Source organism: Sarcophilus harrisii, chromosome 4 (genome assembly GCF_902635505.1).
Source record: "Sarcophilus harrisii chromosome 4, mSarHar1.11, whole genome shotgun sequence".
In the NCBI taxonomy this organism is placed as follows: domain Eukaryota; kingdom Metazoa; phylum Chordata; class Mammalia; order Dasyuromorphia; family Dasyuridae; genus Sarcophilus; species Sarcophilus harrisii.
Window position 1 is genome coordinate 389,872,890 of NC_045429.1, and position 12,820 is coordinate 389,885,709.

The 12,820-nt window shown below is 37.8% G+C and overlaps 1 protein-coding gene across 2 annotated transcripts in view; it reads left to right on the forward strand.

The window, feature by feature from the left end:
• Positions 1-428: 428 nt before the first annotated feature.
• Positions 429-12,820, forward strand: part of TLR5 (toll like receptor 5) — a 65,575-nt gene continuing 53,183 nt past the window's right edge. The window contains exons 1-2 of one of the 2 annotated variants that reach the window (XM_003767727.4): positions 429-751; positions 926-1,043. The gene's annotated coding sequence lies outside the window, so the exon portion shown is untranslated. The remainder of the gene's footprint in view (positions 752-925; positions 1,044-12,820) is intronic. The other variant, XM_031967074.1, reaches the window with a different exon arrangement.

Genomic DNA, 12,820 nt, shown 5'->3' on the forward strand with positions numbered 1-12,820 from the left:
TATATATATATATATATGTATGTATGTTTTAAGTCCAAGGTAAAGAGACAAGATTGTCTCCTGCCCTCAAGATGGAAAGGAGCTGGGATGGGAGGGGAGAGTGAGGAATAGAGAGGAAAGGAAATCAATGACTTTGTTTGGAAGAGAGGGCCAGGTAAGTAGATAGCAAGCTACCTCATCCCTTCCTCTTATCAAGCTGTTGGAAATCCTCTGAAAACAATTCGTCACAACCAAGTTGCGACGATATATATATGTAACATGTTCATTTATATATATGAAATATATTTTATATGTGTATGTATGTAAATGTATATATACACATATATTACATGTGTGTATTTACATATGTATGTGCATATATACAAACATACACACCCTAACACACACACACACACCCTAACTTCCTTCTTCATCTTAGTCCCTCTGGATTCGTTGTCAGAGCTCAGCATCCCCTCAAGCTCCCCTCCTCTTGACCTGCAACTTCAGTTCCACCAGTTCATCAAGGCAAGAGCAGAGACTTTGGGACCCATCGCCCGGATAAGTACCCTCCCCCAATTCTTGGAACTTGAGACCGGACTGATAGAGCTTCAGAAGTGCAGACTGAAGCGGGGTCAGAGGGAGTCCTGAGGGTGGCGACTGGAAGCGGAAGAGTTTCCTCAGTGTGGTGAGATGGAAAGGAGAGAAGATTGTTGGCTCGGGGCCGGGGGAGGAGAGGATCTTGGGGGGACAGAGGAGGAAGTACTACGCATAGGTGAGTTGAGAAGCTGGAGGGGGGTGGGGGTGGGGGTTGAACAGTTGTCAGGGAACTGCCAAGTTATGAACGAAAGAACTTATCCCCACCTCGGGGTGAAAGGGGCGGCACTAAACTGAACAGATTCTTTGGGGCCGTGGGAAAAGAAACTGAGGGGACCCATCCCTCCCGAAGGAATCTGCAACTGAGGGCCAGGCACGCGAAGGTCAAGATTGCGGGCCCGGGAGAAAATGACAAGCCCTCGGGGCTTTGTGGACCTAGCTCGGGAAGAAAAGGAGACGGAAGACTGGAGGTGAGCAGCCCTGGCAGACGCTATTTTCCATAAATGGCTATACAACACACACGTGTCTCTCTCTCTCTCTCTCTCTCTCTCTCTCTCTCTCTCTCTCTCTCTCTCTCTCTCTGTCTCTGTCTCTCTCTCAGGGGAACCCCCAAAGTAATTTCTTGAAGATAAAAGAAAATTAGGAGGCTGTTTCTAGCGCACGGGGAGGGACGAAGTAGGGGAAGACCTATTGAAAAAGAAATCGCCTGGATAGGGAGTGTGGGTGAGGAAGATAGCGAACAGGAAAGACTAAGATCTAGAGGAAGAAGAGGAAGAACTGTTGTTACTATTTAGCATTTGCAAAGAGCAGTTAACTTTTCCCTTACACACTTTCACTCTGAATCATTATTCTTCCTAATTAGCCTGCACAGGCTAGTTGGAGGCTTGTAACCTTGTAACCCCTTTGGCATTGAAAGCTGTCCCACTTCAGCCCCTCACGTTCTGTCAGGAAACTAAGAGTGCAGCTAGAAATAGTATAAAGTAGCCAAGAGAGGAGAAAGGGGGCGTAATTTGGGGGGGAAATCTCGAACTTTGAATGACACAGATATGATTACAAATCATAATTACATTTATGAAAATTTGTGATCTACAAAGCTGCATTCTTTCCAACAATCCAGTGAGGAAGACACTCCAAATATTAGTCAAAAGTCACCGAAGGTTATTCAATGCCTACTATGTTCCTGGCACTGGAGATATAAAGAAAAGTGCTCCCTTACACACACATACACAAAGTCCCTGATCTCATGGAGTTTGTAGTTTAAGGCAAACAATTATGTAGAAGCAATCTATCTAAATGCAGAACAAGTTGAGATATTCAATAGGAGGAAGGCACTAGAATTAAGACGGTCTAAACTGCAGGGGTCCTCAAACTACGGCCAGCAGGCCAGATGCGGCAGCTGAGGACATTTATCCCCCTCACCCAGGACTATGAAGTTTCTTTATTTAAAGGGCCACAAAACAAAGTTTTTTGTTTTTACTATAGTCCGGCCCTCCAGCAGTCTGAGGGACAGTGAACTGGCCCCCTATATAAAAAGTTTGAGGACCCCTGGAAGAGATATCTTGCAGAAGGTGGCATTTTAGTGGGAACTTCTGGGAAGATGGGAGGAAGAGATGAGAAGGGAGAGCATTGGAAGTATTGGAGAGTAGCAAGAAAATGCAGTTTGGAAATGAAATATGGTGTTTGAGGAATAGCAAGGAAGTTTTTCTATCACTGGATCCCAGAATATGGGAAGATATAAAATGAAAGAAGACTGGAAAGATAAGATGGTACTAGACTGAAGGGATTTGAATGCCAAGAAAATTTTATATTTGATTCTGGAGGTGGTAGAGAGTCAATGGACTTAACAAAGTAGGAGATCACCAAGGTTGAACCTGTGTTTTAGGAAGATCACTTTCACAGCTAAGTGTAGGATGGATTGGAGGTGGGAAAGACTTCTGGCAGAAAAGAGAGAAATTTAAATAATTTAAGTAATGGAGTGATAAGGTCTGAACCAAGATGGTAGCAATATCAGAGGAGAGAGGGAAATGTATGAGATGTTGCAAAGATAAAATTGGCAAATGCTGGCCATAGATTGAATGATATGGCTTGGGGTAAGAGATAATTAAATCAAACATGGTACCTATTGTTATCTCTATTCTGATCCTCCCATTTGCTGACTGGGACAATTAAATAGCACAGTGGATAGAGCACTGGAGTCTGGAAGACTTGAATTAAAATCCAGCTTCAGACACTTACTAGTCATTTAACCCTGTTTGCCTCAGTTTCCTCACCTATAAAATGAACTGGAGAAAGAAATGGCAAACCACTTCAATATCTGCCAAGAAAACACTAAATGGGAGGTCACAGAGAATCAAATATGTCTGTACAATTCTTCTTTCCTTGTATTTCATATTTCTAATACTATGAGGAATTTCAGTCTTTGGAAAAAGACTGAATCCCCACTTTGTTGATAAGATAACTGATGTTTAGGAAACTTAAGTGATTTCCCCAATGCCATGTAACTGGCATCATAAAGGGCACTGTAAAATAGTTGAAGGAGTGCCAAATTTGACATTACAAAAGTCAGATTTGAATTTCAGCCCTGCCCTTTACATGTATGACCTTGGGGGAGATATTTCACCTCTCTGGAGAAAAAGTGCTCTATCTGAAATCAGAGAACCTGGGTTTGAATACTATTTTCATACTATGCATTGTCCATTATATTTCTTACAGATGTGTGATCCTGGGCAAGTCCCTTCCCTTCTGATGATCTCTAAAAACTGTAGATAATCTGCTCCTGTTCTTTTAAATAGGAGATCTTATATTCCTTAACCCCATGTTCCAAATGTAAACTCACTATAATATTTAACTTAGTTCTCTAGTAAATACTGTTGCTTCTTAAGGTTCATGGTATTGATTTCAGTCTAAGTAGGATAGATGGAAAATCCAAAGATTCAAGAGTCTTGAATGACTTTTTTTTATAGTAATTACCATGAGGACCTCCTAATTTTTTGTGGGAAATCACCCAATAAGCATTTCTTAAGTGCCTACTGTGTGCCAGGCACTGCACTAAGTTCTAAGGATACAACGAAAGGCAAAAAACAGTCCCTTCACTCAAGGAGCTCACAGACTAAATAGGGTAGCTGCTATAAGGACCTCTATTAAGGGTGGATTATTTGATACACACCTTGCAGGTATCCATGTCCCCAGGAATCTGATCTGTAGACACTTAGATAGATTGGATGTCTCTTCCTAGAACATTGGTCATATCCTTAATGAGTGTCTGCAGCATGTTTGCCCACCACTGAACACCACCAATCATAGTCACCTGTTGCTGAATGAGGTTGTAATCAGTAAGATTAATGTCACTCTTGGGGCCCCTGGGTACATATAAATGTTTTCTCTTGTTCACTTAGTGGAAAAGGATGTTAATGATTACAAGCTGATGCTGGACATAGTCATAAAGGGACAGGAGACTATTCTGGTTAATGAGCAAGTCTTCATCTATTTTTCTCCATTTATTCTTTCATCTGCTCATCAGATGCAGACATGGTTATGATGAATCTGTCCAGATCTTTAGAATGTTTCTCTTTTCTTCACTTTCATCGTGGGTGCCCATGTAGTGATGACAGTGGGATAGTACTTCCCTCTGAGCAGTAAACAGAGACATCTGTCAAATGTCTCTAAGCAAGTTTGGGAACAGTTTAGAGAGCGGTTACTCAGTTGCAAAACATGGAGAAGAGGAAGCCTTCCTAAGATGGAGGTACTTGAGTTTAGCCTTGAAGGAAGCAGACAATTCTATGACACAGAAGTGAGGAAGAAATATATTCTAGGCATTCAGCACTATTGTTTAGGTAGAAAATGTCCAATTTGGCTATGATCTAGATAGTATAAATGAAGGATAGCAATACCTGGAAAAATAGCCTTTGAACATCTTTAAATGTCAGTCTAAAGAATTTATATTTTATCACAGATATAATAGGGAAGTTTCTTGAGTAAAGGTATGAAATGGTCAGTCCTGTGCTTTAAGAAAATGATTTTGGCAGTTATGTCAAAGATGGATTATTCTCCCTTTCATGCAGTAGTATCTCTACTAGGTCTGTATCCCAAAGAAATCATAAAAGAGGAAAAAAGGACTCATGTGTGCAAAAATGTTTGTAGCAGCCCTTTTTGTAGTGGCAAGGAACTGGAAATTGAGTAGATGCCCCTCAGGTGGGGAGTGGATAAATAAGTTATGGCATATGAATGAAATACAATATTATTGTTCTGTAAGAAATGATGAACAGCTCTTCGATGATGAGATGATTCAAACTAGCTCCAGTTGTTCAGTAATTAAGAGAATCAGTTAAACCCAGAAAGAGAACCATGGGAAATGAGTGTGGACCACAATGTAGCATTTCCACTCATTCTGTTATTGTTATTTTTGTTTTCCTTCTCAGAATTTTTTTACTTTTTTTCTAGATCCATTTTGTGTGTGTGTGCAGCGTATAATTATGTATACATGTATTGTATTTAACATATACTTTAACATATTTAACATGTATTGAACTACCTGCCATCTACCTGCCAGGGGAGGGAGTGGGAGGAAGGAGGAGAAAAGTTGGAACAGAAAGTTTTGCAAGGGTCGATATTGAAAAATTACCCATGCATATGCTTTGTAAATAAAAAGCTATAATAATAATAATAATGAAGAAATTATGAGCAGATTGATTACAAAAAGGTCTGGAAAGATTTACATGAACTGATGCTGAGTGAAGTAAACAGAACCAAGAGAACATTGTAAATAGTAACAAGATTATGTGATGATCAGCTATGATGGACTTGGCTTTTTTCAACAATGAGGTGATTCAAGGCAATTCCAATAGACTTGTAATGGAAAGTGCCATCCACATCCAGAGAGAGAACTACAGAGACTGAATGTGGATCAAAACATAGTATTTTCACTTTTTTGTTGTTCATTTGCTTGGTTTTCCCCTATTTTGTGTTTTTTCCCTTTTGATCTGATTTTTCTTGCACAGTGTGATAAGTGTGGAAACATAGAAGAATTGCACATGTTTAACTTATATCAAATTCCTTGCTGTCTTAGGGAGGACGGAAGGGAGAAGAGAGGGAGAAAAATTTGGAACACAAGGTTTTGCAAAGGTTAATGTTGAAACTATCTTTACATACATTTGGAAAAATAAAATATGATTTTTTAAAAAGATGGGGTATTCTATCCTAATCCATCTTCCATATCCCCTCTTGTATGTACATACTTCTTGGTTTTCTCTTGTGTTGGTACTAGTCTCTTTGCAGCTGTTAGAATCTCTTCACTGTTGGCAAGCTCAAGATTAAAGAATGTGGTAGTTTTGTTTGCACTTTTGGTATAGGTTTCTATGTCCAACTTGCTAAAGACCTAGTTTGGCTGCATTCCCTCCACTACTGACAACTTCATAAACCTAAAAGGAATTCAATTCATTGGCTAATCAGCTGGGAGCTGATTTTATTGGTCCATGCCAGAAATAGTTCTAGTCAACTCTCATGATGATTAGTGGTGCTTTAATTGCTCAGGCAGTAAAAATGGAAGCATGGGAATAAATCTCTTGTCCTCTGAAGATAAAACTGTCACATAAGGGAAACATTTTAAACTTTTAGAGACGAAAGGTGTAATCTTTTTATTTTGGGGGGTAATTTTTATAATTTTTTGTAATTCTCTGTAATCACAAGAATCATCCACATCCCATGATTGCATTCTTCAGGAATAAATTTTCTAGAGGGAAGAATGGTTGATAGCTGGATGTTCTACTCTCCATGAACCCTATCTGTTTTTCTGTAAAGAAGTCCCTCCCAGTTCTAAGATTCTGTGGTGGTAATTACTGCACACTGCTAGGCAAATTAGCCCTAAAACCATAGGGCATAGAATTGAAAGAACTTTGGAGATCCCTCAATCCAATACCCTTATTTTACTGATAAGAAAATGGAGGATCACAATGGAAAAAAAAGATTTGGTAGATACAGATTTGGAATCAGAGGATTATGGTCCTACCACTTGCTACCTATGAAACCCAGAAACTCAAGTCAGCTCTCTGGGTTTTAGTTTCCTTATCCATAAAAATGAGGAATTGGACAAGTTTTACTGTCTGAATTTCCTTTCACCTTGAAAGCAGCTTGAGCCCAAGGTCACATAGCTAAATTAGTGGATTTAAGGCAATGGTTTTTCCATGATCTTTTATGCGTGGTATTTATCCCATGGGGAAAAAGATGAAGACAATTCCTCACCATCCCCCTAGCCTTGGGCATATAAAGTAGTTAAGTAGGCACACAAAATAGTGGTACTTACTATGCTTTCTGCAGGGATTCAGTCCCAGTTGACAGAACAGTGGGCTATCCATTTCCAGCAGACTTTTTGTTTGGGGCAGCTTTACTTCTCCATCTATTCTTTTCCTGTTTTTTTTCCTCCCCACACATTCACTTGAGCCTGATCACCACTAATGAAATCACTTTTCAATTTTCTGTCAGCTCCAGTTAAGTTCATTACAGTTAAATCCTTTTCTGAAATCTCATCACTCAGATAGCAGCAGCTCCAGGTCTCTCTAATGGCCTCTCTTCCCTCCCTGGCCTCTTGTCAGCCTTACCACTCACTCCTCAGGCTGCCAGGGTAATCCCAATCAGCAACAGATCAGATTAGATTTTATTGTCTGAGCTCTTGGTTGACAGCTCTGCCTTACCCAGCATTGTCCATAAATTTCTTTCCAAGGCAGTTCTCAAGTGTTTTTTAAATCTTCACATTCTCATTCCCATCACAACTTAATAGATTTCCTTCATAATTCTCCCATTCCCCCCACAAAAATTTCTTTTTCTCTCATTTACATCACAATCCAAATGGCTTGGGCTGCATTTAGCAGATTGTGTCATTACTTACAGGGGATGCACCACTGTATCTTTCATGCACTATCATCTTCCTTGACCTTGCAGCATCCAATCTTCCCTAGCAATTTACTTTCCCCATCAACAGGCTAGATTTAGCTGAGGTGTATTCAGGGAGGTCATCAAAGCTGGATTGACCTCAAAGAGAACAAATGTTAATATTCTAATCTAGAATATTGACATTCTCCAACCTTTGCTCTGAGAATCCCAGGCAGAGATGTCACTCAGCAGTGTTTGGCTTCTCAGTGAGTCACCTTTTTTCCTCCAAGGGCCTAAAATATAATCAATATAGCTAATTGTTAACTATTGCTAATAATGCAGTTTGAGCTGTTCCCTTATAATTAGAACCTTAAGAATTCCTTATATGCTACACATATTTATAGTTAGTATACCAGTGGGAAGATCTCTGAGATAAATCAATACATTGTATTTTGCCATCTTTTTTTCCCCCTCTACAAAAAGACAATGCTTCACAGATTTTTCTTTTGAACTCTGGAAACCAGGCCTAAAGAAAGAAAATGGAATGGCATAAATCTGAAGTGTTTAATTAATTTCCCTTTCTCCTTGAAAAAGAAAAAAAAAACCCATTCTACACAGGATTACTATGTATTTAAAAATCAAGTCTACTGCATTTTCTCCTTTATTATTTTTTGTGCATTCTCAATGGTAAAAATCTAATAGGATTTCCAGGTATCTTTGAATATTCTTATTGGGGAGGTTACTTTGAGAGCAACTGGCTTTTGTACTACCCCTTCTGGAGGAGCCTCTTTGAAGGAGAGGAATGATGATGGCAATCTCATTTATGGAAAGTAATTTTAAGATATGTGAAACACGTTTTTGTTTAGTCATTTTCAGTTGTGTCTCATTGGGGATTTTCTTGGCAAAGATACTGTTTGCCGTTTCCTTCTCCAGCTCATTTTACAGATAAGGAAACTGAGGCAAACAGGAATAAGTGACTTGCTCAGAGTCATAACTAGTAAGTATCTGAAACCTGATGTGATCTCAGGAAGAAGAGTCTTCTCCCTACACCACCTAGATATATCTTATTTGCTTTTTATAAGAGCTCTTTGAAGTAGCTCCTATTGATACCTCCATTTTTCAGATGAGGACACTACAGTGGGATAGGGTTTACACAGCTGCTAAATATCTGAGGTGGGATTGAATTGAAATCTTTCTCACTCCAAGTCTATCACTTTGTCCACTGCACCATTCTTTCTCTGTTTTGGCCCTTCCTCATTTAGGTATCAGTGCCATATTTGTGTCATAGAAGGAATTTGGCAGTATTCCTTCTTTACCTGTTTTTCCAAATAGTTTACATAGTATTGGAACTGTTCTTTAAACGTTTAGTGGAGTTCACTTGTGAATCCAACTGGCCCTGGAGATTTTTTCTTAGGGAGTTCATTAACGACTTATTCAATTTCTTTTTCTAAAATGGGACTATTTAAGTAATTTATTTCCTCTTTGTTAAAGTGGGCAATTTATATTTTTGTAAATATTCATCAATTTCAGTTAGATTGCCAGACTTGCAGCTAATTATTGATTTAATTTCTTTTTCATTGGTGGTAAGTTCATCCATTTCATTTTTGATGCTGGTGATTTGGTTTTTTTCTTTCCTTTTTTCTGATCATATTAAACCAAAGATTTATCTACTTTGTTGTTTTTTTTTCATAAAACCAACTCTTACTTTTATTTATTAATTCAATACTTTTCTTAGTTTCTATTTCATTAATCTTTCCTTTGAGTTTCAAAATTGTTAATTTGGTATTTAATTAGGTTTTAAATTTGTTCTTTTCCTAGCTTTTTTTAGTTGCATGCCTAATACATTGATTTCCTCTTTTTTATTTTATTCATGTAGCTATTTAGAGGTATACACTGCCCCATTTTAAGAAAGAAGGGAGGAAGAACTATAGTCACTGATCTCAGAGATTTTAGGCATAGGTTATGGAGGTGGTCCAGTTCCTAAGTCTTTGGGGGCTGTACCTGCATAGGTAATACCATTGCTAAACACAGGTATGGTGTATATCTGTACCATGCCTAACATCTCTCTTCCCTATCGGATGCTCAGCCCAAATCCATTTGGTGTTTCTGTGGCTACCTCTTCCTCCAGAACCTCCAGGGAAGGGACCCTCGATTCTTCTTTTTCTTTTGCTTTCTCCCTTTTGTTTGGTGACTCTTGCCTCATGATGTTCCATAGCTGGGTGATAAATAACAACTTATAGGAGGATTGTGTTTATAACTTAGTTTGTCTTGAAAAGATCTGAATTACTGTTCTCAGAGGATCATAAATTAATAAAACTGAAGTGACCTGTTTAGAGAAAACCTACCAGTCATCTCAGTTTACAAATGAAGTGCTCAAATAGCTGTCCTTAATGAAATTCTCCCTCCACAACATATCTCCTATACTTCCCTTCTATTGATTCATACAATCACAAACTGAGTTGTCACTTCTTGCCTGAACTATTGCACTAACATTCTGATTGGTCTAAGCACTGCATGCCAGTCCATCCTACACTCAGCTGAGAAGAGGATTGTTCTAAAGAATAGGTCTGAGCATAATTCTACTTAAATTAATCTACTTATTCAGTACTGTACCAATCAAATTGCCAAGAAATTATTTAATAGAGCTAGAAAAAAATAACAAAATTCATCTGGAAGAACAAAAAGGTCAATAATTTCAAGGGAATTAATGAAAAAAATGCAAAAGCTGTATTAGATCTAAAACTACATTATAAAGCAGCAGTCATCAAAACCATTTGGTACTAGCTACAAAATACGCATCAGTGGAATAGATTAGATTCACAGGACACAATAGTCAATGACTATAGTAACCTAGTATTTGACAAACCCAAAGACTCCATTTCCTGGGATAAGAACTCACTATTTGACAAAAATTGTTGAGAAAACTGGAAAATAGTATGGCAGAAGCTAGGCATTGGCCAACATCTAATATCTTATACCAAGATAGGGTTGAAATGGGTTCATGATTTAAACATAAAAGATGATACTATATACTATAAATAAATTAGGAAAACAAAGGATGGTCTACCTCTTAGATATGAAAAGGGAGACATTTATAGCCAAAGAAGAACTACAAAACATTATGAAATACAAAATGGATAATTTTGATTATATTAAATTACAAACAAAACCAATGCAGCCAAGATTAGAAGGGAAACAGAGAGCTGGGAAACTTTTTTATATCCACTGTTTCTGATAAAGGTCTCATTTCCAAAATACATAGAAAATTAAGTCAAATTTATAAGAATACAAGCCATTCCCCAAATGACGAATGGCCAAAGGATATGAACAGACAATTTTCAGACTAAGAAATTAAAGCTATTTCTAGCCATATGAAAACATGTTTTAAAACACTATTAATTAGATAAACGCAAATTAAACAACTCTAAGGTACCACTTCACACCTCTCAGATTGGCCAAGTTGATAGGAAAGGATAATGATAAATGTAGCGGGGATATGGGAAAAGTGGGACACCAATGCATTATTGGTGGAGTTGTGAAATGATCCACCCATTCTGGAGAGCAATCTGGAACTATGTCCAAAAGGCTATAAAACTATGCATACCCTTTGATCTAGCAGTGCCATTAGTGGGTCTGTATCCCAAGTAAATCATAAAGGAGAGGAAGGACCCACATGTGCAAAAATGTTTGTAGTAGTTCTTTTTTGTGGTAGCAAAGAATTGGAAAAGGAGTGGATGGCCATCAATTAGGGAATAGCTGAACAAGTTGTGGTACATGAAGATAATGGAATATTATTGTTCTATTTTTTAAAATGATGGACAAGCTGATTATAGAAAGGCCTGATAAGATTTACATGAACTGATGCTGAGCAAAACAAGCAGAACCAGGAATACATTGTACATAATAACAGCAAAAAATGTGTAATGATCAATTCTGAAGGCTTGGTTTTTCTCAGTAGTTCAGTGATCCAAAGCAATCCCAATAGAGTTTGGACAGAAAATGCCATCTGCATCCAGAAAAAAAGCTAAGGAGACTGAATGTAAATCAATACATGCTATGTTCATTTCTTTTTTTTTTTTTTTTTCTTTTTCTCTCCCATAGTTTTTCCCTTTTGCCCTGATTTTTCTCTCTTTGCATAGCTCATAAAAGAATGTGTATTTAAAATAAATAATAAAAAAGGGGGCTAAAGAACTGTATATACTCTTTGATCCAACAGTGGGTCTATTGGGTCTGTATCCCAAAGAAATCATAAAAAAGTGAAAAAGAACTCACATGCGCAAAAATCTTTGTAGCACCCCTTTTTATAGTGGCAATAAACTGGAAATCGAGTGAATACCATCAGTTGGGGAATGGCTGAATAAATTATGGTATATGAATGTAATGAAATATTGTTCTATAAGAAATGATCAGCAGGATGATTTCAGAAAAGCTTGGAAAGACTTACATGAACTGATTCTAAGCATAGTGAATAGAACCAAGAGAACACTGTATACAGTAACAATGAGATTATGTGATGATTAACTGTGATGGATTTGGCTCTTTTTAATAAAAAGATGATTCAAAGCATTTTCAGTAGACTTATGATGGAGAGAGCCATCTGCATCCAGAGAGAGAACTATGGAGACTAGACTTGGATCAAAGCATAATCCCACTTTCTCTTAGTGTTGTTTGATTTTTAATTTTTTTTCCTTTCTTGTGTTTTTTTTTTTTTTCTCTTTTGAGCTGATTTTTTTCTTGGGCAGCATGACAATATGGAAATATGTTTAGAAGGATTACACATATTTAACCTAGTGGATTGTTTGCTGTCTAGAGGAGGGGAGAGGCGGAGAGGGAGGAAGAAAAATTTGGAACATAAGGTTTTGTAAAGATGAGTGTTGAAAACTACTTTTGCATGTATTTGGAAAAATCAAAAGCTATTATTAAAAATATATCAAAAAAAAAAAAAAAGAAAAAATCTGACCCTGTCACTCCTCTGCTCAGTGAACTGCAGTGATTATTTCTTACAGATTGGAATATAAAATCCTCTGTTTCATTCTTAAAACTCTTTCTACTTGGTCCTTTCCTAGCTTTTCAGTCTTCAGCTTCAGTAACAAACTTACTCCTCTCCCCCTGGACAATCCACATTCCATCTCTACACACACCTCTCTGCTATTCAAACACCAACATAAAGGCAATCTCTTGTTTCCATACCTTTTCACTGTTTGTTCTACATTTCTGAAACGACCCTCCTTTGTCTCCTGGGTTCCCCAGCTTTCTACAAGGCTCAATTCATATCCCATATTATGATGACCACGTATTTTAAAATCAGCCAGAGTCAGGAATTCAGGTTAAGGAAAAATCTTCAATCTTTATTCTCAGTAGAGGTAAAGAAGGGTCAGAGGTG